Source organism: Penaeus monodon, chromosome 42 (assembly GCF_015228065.2).
Source record: "Penaeus monodon isolate SGIC_2016 chromosome 42, NSTDA_Pmon_1, whole genome shotgun sequence".
Lineage (NCBI taxonomy): Eukaryota > Metazoa > Arthropoda > Malacostraca > Decapoda > Penaeidae > Penaeus > Penaeus monodon.
The window spans coordinates 7,044,385-7,054,384 of NC_051427.1; positions in this window are offsets into that span (position 1 = coordinate 7,044,385).

Here is a 10,000-nt window from a genome sequence, read left to right on the forward strand (position 1 = left end):
CCCCGACCCCATGGTTTTGGCAGGTTGTGTTATCGGGAAAATAAACGCTCCATCTCATTTGCAGTCACTGCTATTAAAAAACTTCGACTTCCAGTTGAGGGGGTGAAAAAAGTTCATGCCCCTCGAACAATAAAACTTTCCCCCCACACTGGGGTGTTTTCGGGGCTATACGGGTCCCATCATCCCCTCGAAAAAATCGAAAAAGTGGTAATTTTAAACCCTGCTACGGGATTGAAATTTAAAACCATACTCGTTCTTTTGTTTAAACCCCTCGAGAGGGGAATTTTTTTTTCAGTGGGGGGGCATTTTAATTTTTTGGTCCCACGTGTACGTTGCGCTGGGGAAACCCTTTGCTTGCTGTATTTCATGATGTCGTTGAAGAGGAAGCCCACCAAATTGGGGGATGCAGATGTTAAAATTCGCCGGAACTTTTTGTAAATTTAAACACCTTTCAAAACACAACGGTTTTGGGAAATATAATTTTTTTTTTTTCCCCGGGGTGGGGATTTTAAAAAAAATCCTTTGTTGCTGGGGGAATTGCTAAACATTTTAAAACCGGGTAGTGTGTTTTTGGCCCCTTCAAGGGGGACGGAAAGGGAAGGTTTTTCAAACTTTTTCAAATTTTTTTGATGCCCCAAAAAAAATTTCCGGACCCATTTTTTTAAATGGTTGAAATTTGGAAAACCTTTGGGAAAAAAAACCCCCCGGGGGGTTTTTTCCAAACCCAAAAAGGGGGGTTCCTTTTTATTTTTTCCCAAAAAATGAACCCTTGAAACCCCTTTTTGGGATGAACCCTCTGAAAAAAAAAACCCCAACGAATTTGGGGAAAAAAATTTTTTGCCTTTCCCTTTTGAAGGGAGGACCCCAGGATTTGGTTTTTAACTTTCCTTTAGATTGCCCCCCCGAGTAAATTTTGGGGCAAACCCTTTAATGGGGCCTGTCCCCAAAAGGGGGTTTGGAGGGTCCTGTTTGGGAAATTTTCGGAAAAGCTTTGTGGAAAATTGGGATGGCTCCCCAAAAGACTTTTTAAACCTAAAAGGGTTTTTCCCGTAAGGGGGGCCAAGGGAGAATTTTTTAACATCCATTTTCCCCAAAAATTTGGGGAAGGGGGGAAAAATTTTGGCTCTCTCAAAAAGCCCCCCTGGGTTTGGTTATTTTAATTTTGGCCAAAACCCCTTAATTTTTTAAGTTCGGTTGCTTTTGAAAATTTTAAATTTTTAGGTTTGTTTTTCCCAAAAGTTTTTTTGCACCAGGCCCCCAAAAAAAATTTTTTTAGAGCACAGGAATTCAAAACCCGTGAAGGGAGGAAAAGGGGTTTTTAGGGGGCCCTGGGGAAATTTTTTCCAGGTTATATTCTAATTTTTGGAAAAAAAATTGGGTCCCAAAACCTGGGCCGGAACTAAAATTTTTCTTGTTCTGATTTAAAGTAAAAAAGAAAAAGCCTTTAAAGAACTTAATTGGGTCTTTGTACTGCAACCCTGTGCAATTAAAATTCCAAAAATTTAATTTTTTTTTCCCTTGTTAAAAGGGGTTTTCCCCGGGGAAAAAAATTTGGGCAATTGGGGGAAGGGTCTTAGGCCAAAGATGAAAAGGGTTTTTAAGTTTTGGGGCCTTATTTCAAGTTAAAATTCTAATTTGAAATTTGCCCCCCCCCTATACCTTGGCCCAAAAAAACGTCAAATTTTTTCTTTTGATCCAAGAAAAGGGAAAAATTCTCATTTTAAACCCCAGAACCCATAAACCCTTTAACTTATTTTTATGTTTCAAAGGGAAAAAGGGAAATGTCTAGAGGGGGTTTTGGGTTTCCTAACCCTTTTTGGTTTTTCGATAAAAAAGGAAGGGGCAATTTTCCCTTTCCCCAGTCCCTGATAGGACCACAAAGGGCGGACCCTTTTGCCAATGTTTGGGAGAAAAATTTCACTTAAGTCTAAACCAAACTTTGTTTTTTTCTAAAAGCCAAAAAAGACCGGTTTTGGGTGGGGTGGGAAATCAAAATTTTTGGGGGAGGTTTTAAAAACCCAAGGGGAAAGTTACCACTTCCCCTTTTCGGGCAGTTTTTGAATTTGGCAACGGTTGGTATAATAATAAATTTTTTAATACACCAAAAAAAGATTTAGGGGGGGCCGGGAACCCAAATTTCTTGGGGGGTCCCCCCAGCATTAAATTTTTCCTTCCTTTTAAAAATTTTTTTGGGGCTAATTTATTCCTTCAAAATCCTTGCTTTTTTCCCTTTTTTGCCCCAAACCTAAATTTTCCAAAACCCTTTCAGTCCCCTTTTGCTCCCTCACCCTGGATTTTTCCCCAGAATTTCAAAAAAAGTAAACCGTTTTTTTTCTTTTTTTTTCCAAAACTGCGGCTTTGCAAAGAAATACGAAAGGAGTTTTAGGTTTTAAAACAGAAAAGGGCATGTTCTAAGAATGAAACCCTTTTTGGGCTCTCCCTTCCGGGCCCGTGTAAAGGGACCTCTTAAAAACGAGTTTCTGCAGCCCCTTTATCACTCTACCTAAAAACACCAGCGGGAAAAATACGTATGTGCTCGTTCTTTTTGATCATTTATCTCGTTTTGTAGAGCTAATTCCTTTGCCAAAAACAAAAGGGCAAAGACCTTTGGGCTCAAGAAACATTGAAAACTTCATAACGTTTATGGGCCGCCACTTGAACGGCAAACTGAGGGAGGTGTGATTTTAAAAAATTGTTTTTATTTGGGCAGCTGTTTAAAGGGGGAATTTTCATTTTTATTTTTTAAGTTGACTGTCCCATACTTTCCCGGGCAAAGCAACGGTATTTTTGAAAGAAAAACCGAGAGTAAAGGAACATTTTCCATTTTTTGTGTTTAGGGAACCTCATTTTTGGGGATGAAGTTTTTCCCTCAGGTAAAGATTTGCTTTAAACATTTCCCAATTCCCCGGGTCCTTTAAAGGGTTTCAACCTATCCATCGTTCCTTGGCCACCCAGGTTAAATTTTCCCCATAGGACTCACAAACGCCCAAATATACGATAAAACCCTGAACCATCGTTTCCAGGGAAAGATTGCGGTTTGCTTGGGATGCTGCACAGGAAGCTTAAAAGTAAAGCCAGAGCCGGTTTTTGGGCGGGGATTAAACAACGTGTCAGAAAAACGGTCAGAAAGAATGTTTTTTCCAAGTGTATAAAACCAATGGGATTGTTCCCCGTGGTCCCCGGTCCTGTTTGAAAATTACAAAAGGCCCGTAGTGTTCTTTGAAAGGGTTTATATGGTGCGGAAAAAGGGGAGAAAAATGCATGGAAAATTTTAAACCCCTCTTCCAGACATCAAAATTACCGCTCCCTCATCAAGGCCCGTTTTATGCTGAGGATTCTGCCCGATACCCACTTCAAATTCCCTTTTATGTTGCCCTTTTTGCGCTGTGGAACAGAGGTCTAAGAATTCAGTTTTTTGCCGAGAATATTTTTATTGAAGAGTCTGTACATTTTGTTATTGTTTTTTATTATTATACTTTTCTCTTGTCTTTTTAGCTTAGATTTAAAAATTGCCTGAGTCCCGAAAGCTGAAACCCAAAAATATGTATACTGAATGAATGGTATTTTTTGGTAAATGTTTTTTTTTTTGAAGTTCTTCCCGGGCGGGCTGTTCCAGTTTTTATATTTTTCATGTATTTTGGGATTGGGTTTCCCCTACCTTTTTATTTTGCCATAAACCCAGAATTTTTATCGCCCTTTTACTTTTCGCAGGTTTCCTGTCTGTGTATGAATGCAAGATAAACCCCCATTCGGGGAGTTATTTTCATGTGGCCGGGCCTCCCGCCTTTAATTCCCGTTCGAAAGCCCGTGGTCCCCGCCAAACTTTTAACGCGCAAACCCAAGATGGGCCTCGGACCCCGAGAGGAGGGAAGCCACCTTATGCGTCCCCCTGGAGCAAAAACACACGAGGAGCTTCGGAATCCTGGGCCCCGGGTTTGGTTTTAGTGACCTTTGGGGTTTCACCCCCACGTCAGAGGATAACCCTCCGAGCGGCATCTGAACGTTTTCCCATCGATATAAAAAAGGGTGGGCCCGGTGCCGAAGACTTAAGAAAAAGGTGTCGGAAAAAAATTTTCTTTATTGTAAAAAAATTTTTTTTATTTTGCAATGTTTCGGTTTTTAAATATGGAATTCCAGCCTAATAACTTCATCCCCATATCTAAAATATCCGGCCCTTTCCCCGGGTTCCCCCTATTTTTAAGTACCCCCAATCCCCACACAAAAAAAATAGCCAAACACTAGCTCCCCAAAGGGGGGGGTTCTGGGCCCTCAGCCCTAGTTAGGGGAAGGGCCCCTCCGGAATCTGTTGTTCTGAAAACCGGGTTTTTTTGTAAAAAACCCCAAGGGGCCGCGGGGATCGGCCCCTCTGAACCTCCGGGCGCCCAAAATAAGTCAAATGAGAGGGTTTTAGGAATGAAAAAACGCCCGTTTGGCTGAATACCTTGCTTTTTATTCATGAATTCTAATTTTTAAGTGGACAGTTTTATTGTTTTTGTGTTTTATTTTTTTTTTTAAATAAAACATATGTTTTAAAAGTACATAGTTTTTTTTTTATGCCTTTGGAAAATCCCCCTCTATGGCCACAGTTTTTAACCAAAAATTTAAAAAATTAAAACTTACTTGTATTAAAAGTTTTAAAATAAAACTTTAGCAAAATTTTTGCCCCAAATTTAAAGAGTGATTCTGCGCTCCCCCCGGGTCACCCATTAAGAGATTTACATTTTTTAAAAATAGGGATAAAACTGGGCGCCCCTTTTTTAAGAGACGCTACACTACCACTAGCAAGAGCCCCGAAAGGAAATTCATACCCCTTTTTATTTGGGATGTCATCCTTTCCCCCATTTTTCCCCAGCAGGGGTGTGAAAGCGTTTGAGCCAAAGGGGGGTTTTCGGTGGGAGCAGTCTTTTACATGTGAAGGAAGGCTATGAAAACTGGATTGTTTTACCAGGGGCTCAACAAAATCCTTTGGGGATACTGAACTGGACTGTGTTGGGGTGACTTTAGGTCTTTTTTTACCCCCCCCCTTTAAAGAGTCCCCCACATGGACCCCAGCTTGTCCCGGTTTTTGATGGTATTTGGGGAAAACATGCCAGGATCAATAAACACACTGTTTTTAGGGGAAAAAAGAGCTTCCCGGAAAATTCCCGGTAATGCGTAAATTTTTCGGGGTTGGATCCCTCTGATAGAATGGCTTCCCCTATGGGGGCCCGTCCCCTTGCTGCCTTGAGGGTTCCGGGCAAGCGTTTCCCCTAAAGAGGGTTCAGGCTGGTACTTAAGGGTTTTGGGCTACGAACATAGTGGGATAAAAAACATGGTGAAAGAAACAAGAGCAAGTATAATTTTTTCGGGGAAAATTTACATCAAGCTTTAAAATAAAGCAACATGTCGGAAAATAAGTTAGGGCAAATACTTCGGGGGTTTTAAAGATCCGGGTGTTGATGAAAAGACGAATTCACAGTAGGGGTCGAATAAATTTAAGCGGGGGGCGATGTGTTTAGAGAAAAAGAGGGCCAGATGGCAACTGACCTGAGATGCAACAAGTCCGTAGGTTAGTATTGGGCGAGGGTTTTCCCCCCCCTCGAGAATGTGTGGGGACCTCCTGTTTTCCAGCGAGTTTTGGGGGTTTTGCTGCATGAAATTCATAAGTGTTTTTGCCCCTATAGTTTTACAGTATTTGGGGAGAGGGGAGAGGGGGGGGGGGGGGGGGTGGGGGGGGGGGGGGGGAAAGAGAGAGACCGAAATAGAGAGAAAAAGAGAGAGAGAGAGGGGGGAGAAGAGAGAGACGCGAGAGGAAGAGAGAGAGAAAATAAAGAGAGGATGGGGGGAGAGAAAAAAAGAGAGGGGAGGAGGGGAGAGAGAGAGAGGGGGAGAAAAGGGGAGAGGAAAAGAGGGGAGAAATTAAAAATTAATAAAAATAATAATAATAATAATAATAAAAATAAAAAATAACAATAAGATAAAAATAAAATAATAATAATTAAAAAATAAAATAAAAATAATAATAATAATAAATAACAATAAAATAATAAAAATAAAAATAAAAAATGGTAATAAAAATAATAAATAATACTAATTTAAAAAATTTAAAAATAAAAATAACAAAAAAAAGTAAAAATATAAAAAATAAAACAAAAAAATTAAAAATAAAATAAAATAATAATATAATAAAAAAATATAATAATAATATAATAATAATAACAAAGATATTTTAAAAATTTTAAATAAAAATAGTAATAATAATTAATTTTATAATTTATATTGATATAAATTTAAATTAAAAATTTTAAAAATTGGGTAAAAAATAAAAATAATAATAAAAATAATAAAATAATAATAAAAATAATAATAATAAAAATAATAATAAATAATAATAATAATAATAATAATGATAATAATAATAATAATAATCATAATAATGATAATAATAGTGATAATAATAATAACAATAATAACAATAGTAAAAATAACAATAATGATACAGTAATAATTACTGTAATAATAATTTTAATAATGATAACAGTAAAGATAATAATGATTATAATAATGATAATAATAATAATAGTAATAATAATAATAATAATGATAATAATAATAATAAGACAATGACAATAATAATGACAATAATAATGATATTGTTATAATTGGAGAATCGTTAATTGGGATAAAACAACTAGCAGAGTCGGCCCTAATGTTGCTATTATTGTTTTTAATTATTATTGTGATTGTAGAGACGTGGCTAAACCGTCCTTCTGACGGCGGTGTTAAGTCCCTTAAAGCCCAGGGGGATGTCTCTGGGCCGAACGGTATTTCTACCGCCGTATTGCAGCCTGTTGCTGCCGCTCTGCATAGCTGCCGACCAGAGTGACCTCTGACCTCGGAGGGGGACGTTTTCTCCTTGGAGAACACTCGTGAACCGCCAAACACGAGCAGGTGTCAGAAACACCTGTTAACTTTTCCCGAGGCTAAAGAAGATTTTCTCTGGTCTCGATCCTGGGTCCTGCAACGTGCAAGTCAGAGACGTTGCCGATGCCGCCACCAGGATCTGAAGGAGGGACACCAAATCGGGCCTTTTATATTCCCAACTCGGATGAACACACGCGGCCGACACCGGCACGACAAGTAATTTAGATACCCCTAGTTGCATTATTCAGAGAAAATGAAAGCTTCTCAATCTATCTACAGAAAACGTAAATATGCAAAGCGGGACAGAATAAATAATTCAAATCCCGTAGCGCTCCACCCAAAAAAATATTTTATTTTGGTTTCTATCTCTATCTTTATTTAATTTTACCTTTGGATATGCCTTCTGCTTCTTTTTTTCAAAATTCTTCTGTCATTAAATCAATCATTATTATTTTTCCTGATATCATAATGCTGTTAAAAAGTGTCATGCGTTGCATGGCCTTTACTTGTGATATCGGGGATTTTATTTAGTCAGCATTTATTTTGCACTAAATGAGTTATTAGTTATCATAGTTATCTCAGAAAAAAACAAGGGGTTATAAATATAAATTTAGACGTTTATATCGCAAACTCGGATCTCCCATGCACCATCTAAACTTAGCAAACTTATAAAATCAGTCACCCCTCTTTTAATGTTCAAAGAAAACAAAAGTTTCTGATTCTGTTCAAAGAAAGTGGTTGTTTTTAGGGTAAACATTTACATTTCGCTTCATTTTTTTCCTTTTCAAATCAAGATGAATATGAAGTAATACAACGCTCGTAGCCTAAGGCAGAGAGAGAGAGAGAGAGAAGAAGAGGAGAGAGAGAGAGAGAGAGAGAGAGAGAGAGAGAGAGAGAGAGAGAGAGAGCGAGAGAGAGCGAGAGAGAGAGAGAGAGAGAGAAGGAGAGAGAGAGAGAGAGAGAAAGAGAGAAAATCTGTTAATTTGTAACAAATTCAATTCATTTTCCTTTACCTTCTTGTTTTCCCTTTGCCATTTCTTTCTTATTGCACAAATTATCTTTTCTTTTTCGTCTCCTTTTCATTGGCTTTTCAGTTTTCTAGATACATTTTCTTCTCTCTCATTCTATTCTTTTTTATCATTATCGTTCACTTCCTGTTCATTTATCAGATGTGTTTAATCCTTTTTTATTTCTCTCTCTCTCTCTCTCACTCTCTCTCTCTATATTATATAATTATATATATATATAATCATATATATATATATATATTTTAGATATATATATTATATATATATATATATATTATATATTTATTAATATATATATATATATTTCTCTCTCTCTCTCATTCTTCCTCCATCCCTTTTCTTCTCTCTCTCTCTCTCTTTCCCTCCCTCCCTCCTTCAATCCCTATCTATTTCTATCTCCTCTCTCTCTCTCTCTCTCTCTCTCTCTATCTATCTATCTATCTATCTATCTATCTATCTTTCCTCTCTTCTCTCTCTCTCTCTCTCTCTCCCCTCTCTCTTCTCTCTCTCTCTCTCTCTCTTCTCTCTCTCTCTCTCTCTCTCTCTCTCCTCTCTCTATATATATAATATTATATATATATATATTTTTAAATATATAATATATATATATATATATAATATATATTTTATATATAATCTTTTTCTGTCTGTCTGTTTCTCTCTCTCTCTCTATCTCTGTGTGCCTCACCCTGTCTCTCTTTCTCTCTCTCTCTCTCTCTCTCTCTCTCTCTCTCTCTCTTCTCTCTCCTCTCACCTCTCTTCTCTCTCCGCTCTTCTCTCTCCGCTCTTCTCTCTCCTCTCTTTCTCTTTGTCTGTCTATCTGTCTCTCTCTTCTCTCTCTCTCTCCATGTATATGTATATGGAAGAAAATATATATATAATATATATATATATATATATATATATTATATATATATATATATATAATATTATAATATATATATATATATATATATATATTATATATATATATATATATATATATATATATATATATATATATATTATATATATATATATATATATATATATATTTATAATATGTATATATTATATTTTTTAAAAAAAAAAAATATATTATATTTTATATATATATATATTTTTTTATATATAATAATATATATATTTTATATATTATAAAATTTTATATATTTTAAATTAAATATATATATATATATATATATTTATATTTTTATATATATATAATTAAATTTTAAATTATTATATATATTTTATCATCATATATCATCATCACTCTTTTCTTGGGGCTAACCCCCGGGAGGGGGGCGTATGGCCGACCCCAAGACACTGTAGGCCCAGGTTTCGTTCCCAAGAGCAAAACGGGCAGTTAAGGGCCCTTTGAAGAACCAAATTGGTTCTTCTGCATAGGTCCCGACATCCCAAAGCTCTTGTTGATGGTTCAGGCCCCGTTGCCAGACCAACGTCTATTGACTTCTTGGTCTGAAACCCAGAGTAGGGACTACGCTCCCAAAGGTTGAAAAACTTCTGTAACTTCAACGTCCGCCGAAAGCATGGTTTGACTGGGGGTTTTCCCCGAACGGCCCCAAACCTGAATCTTGGTCTTGGCCCCCGGAGCCCTCTAGGCCTAGGGGAAAATGCTTTTAAGACCCCACCGTGACACAAGGACTCAGATAGGATCCAATCCCGTCGGAAAAGTAAAGGTTTAAACCCTTGATATTGCTAGTGTTGCTCCCCCATGATTTAGCTAGTAGCCTCCCATTACCAGTCCATACAGGTGTTGAAAAAAGTGATGGGGCAAAGACACAGCCTTGCCCCACCCTGAATTTAAAAGGGAAAAAAGTTGACTACCCCCACCACACTTTACAGTACTTCAGTACAGTATAAAGGCTTACTATTGGCCCAATAATCTGTGTCGGAATTTTCCCCCGATTCAGGATCTGCCATAGCGATTCCCATGCACCGAACAAACGCCTTCTTGAGCCTTGCGACACGTTTTAGTGGCCTCTAATGTCTCCAGGGAGATGGAATTCTGCCTTGCCCTCAGGCGTACACCAATGGACTCCTGAGCTGCTTCAAGTGTTATGCGC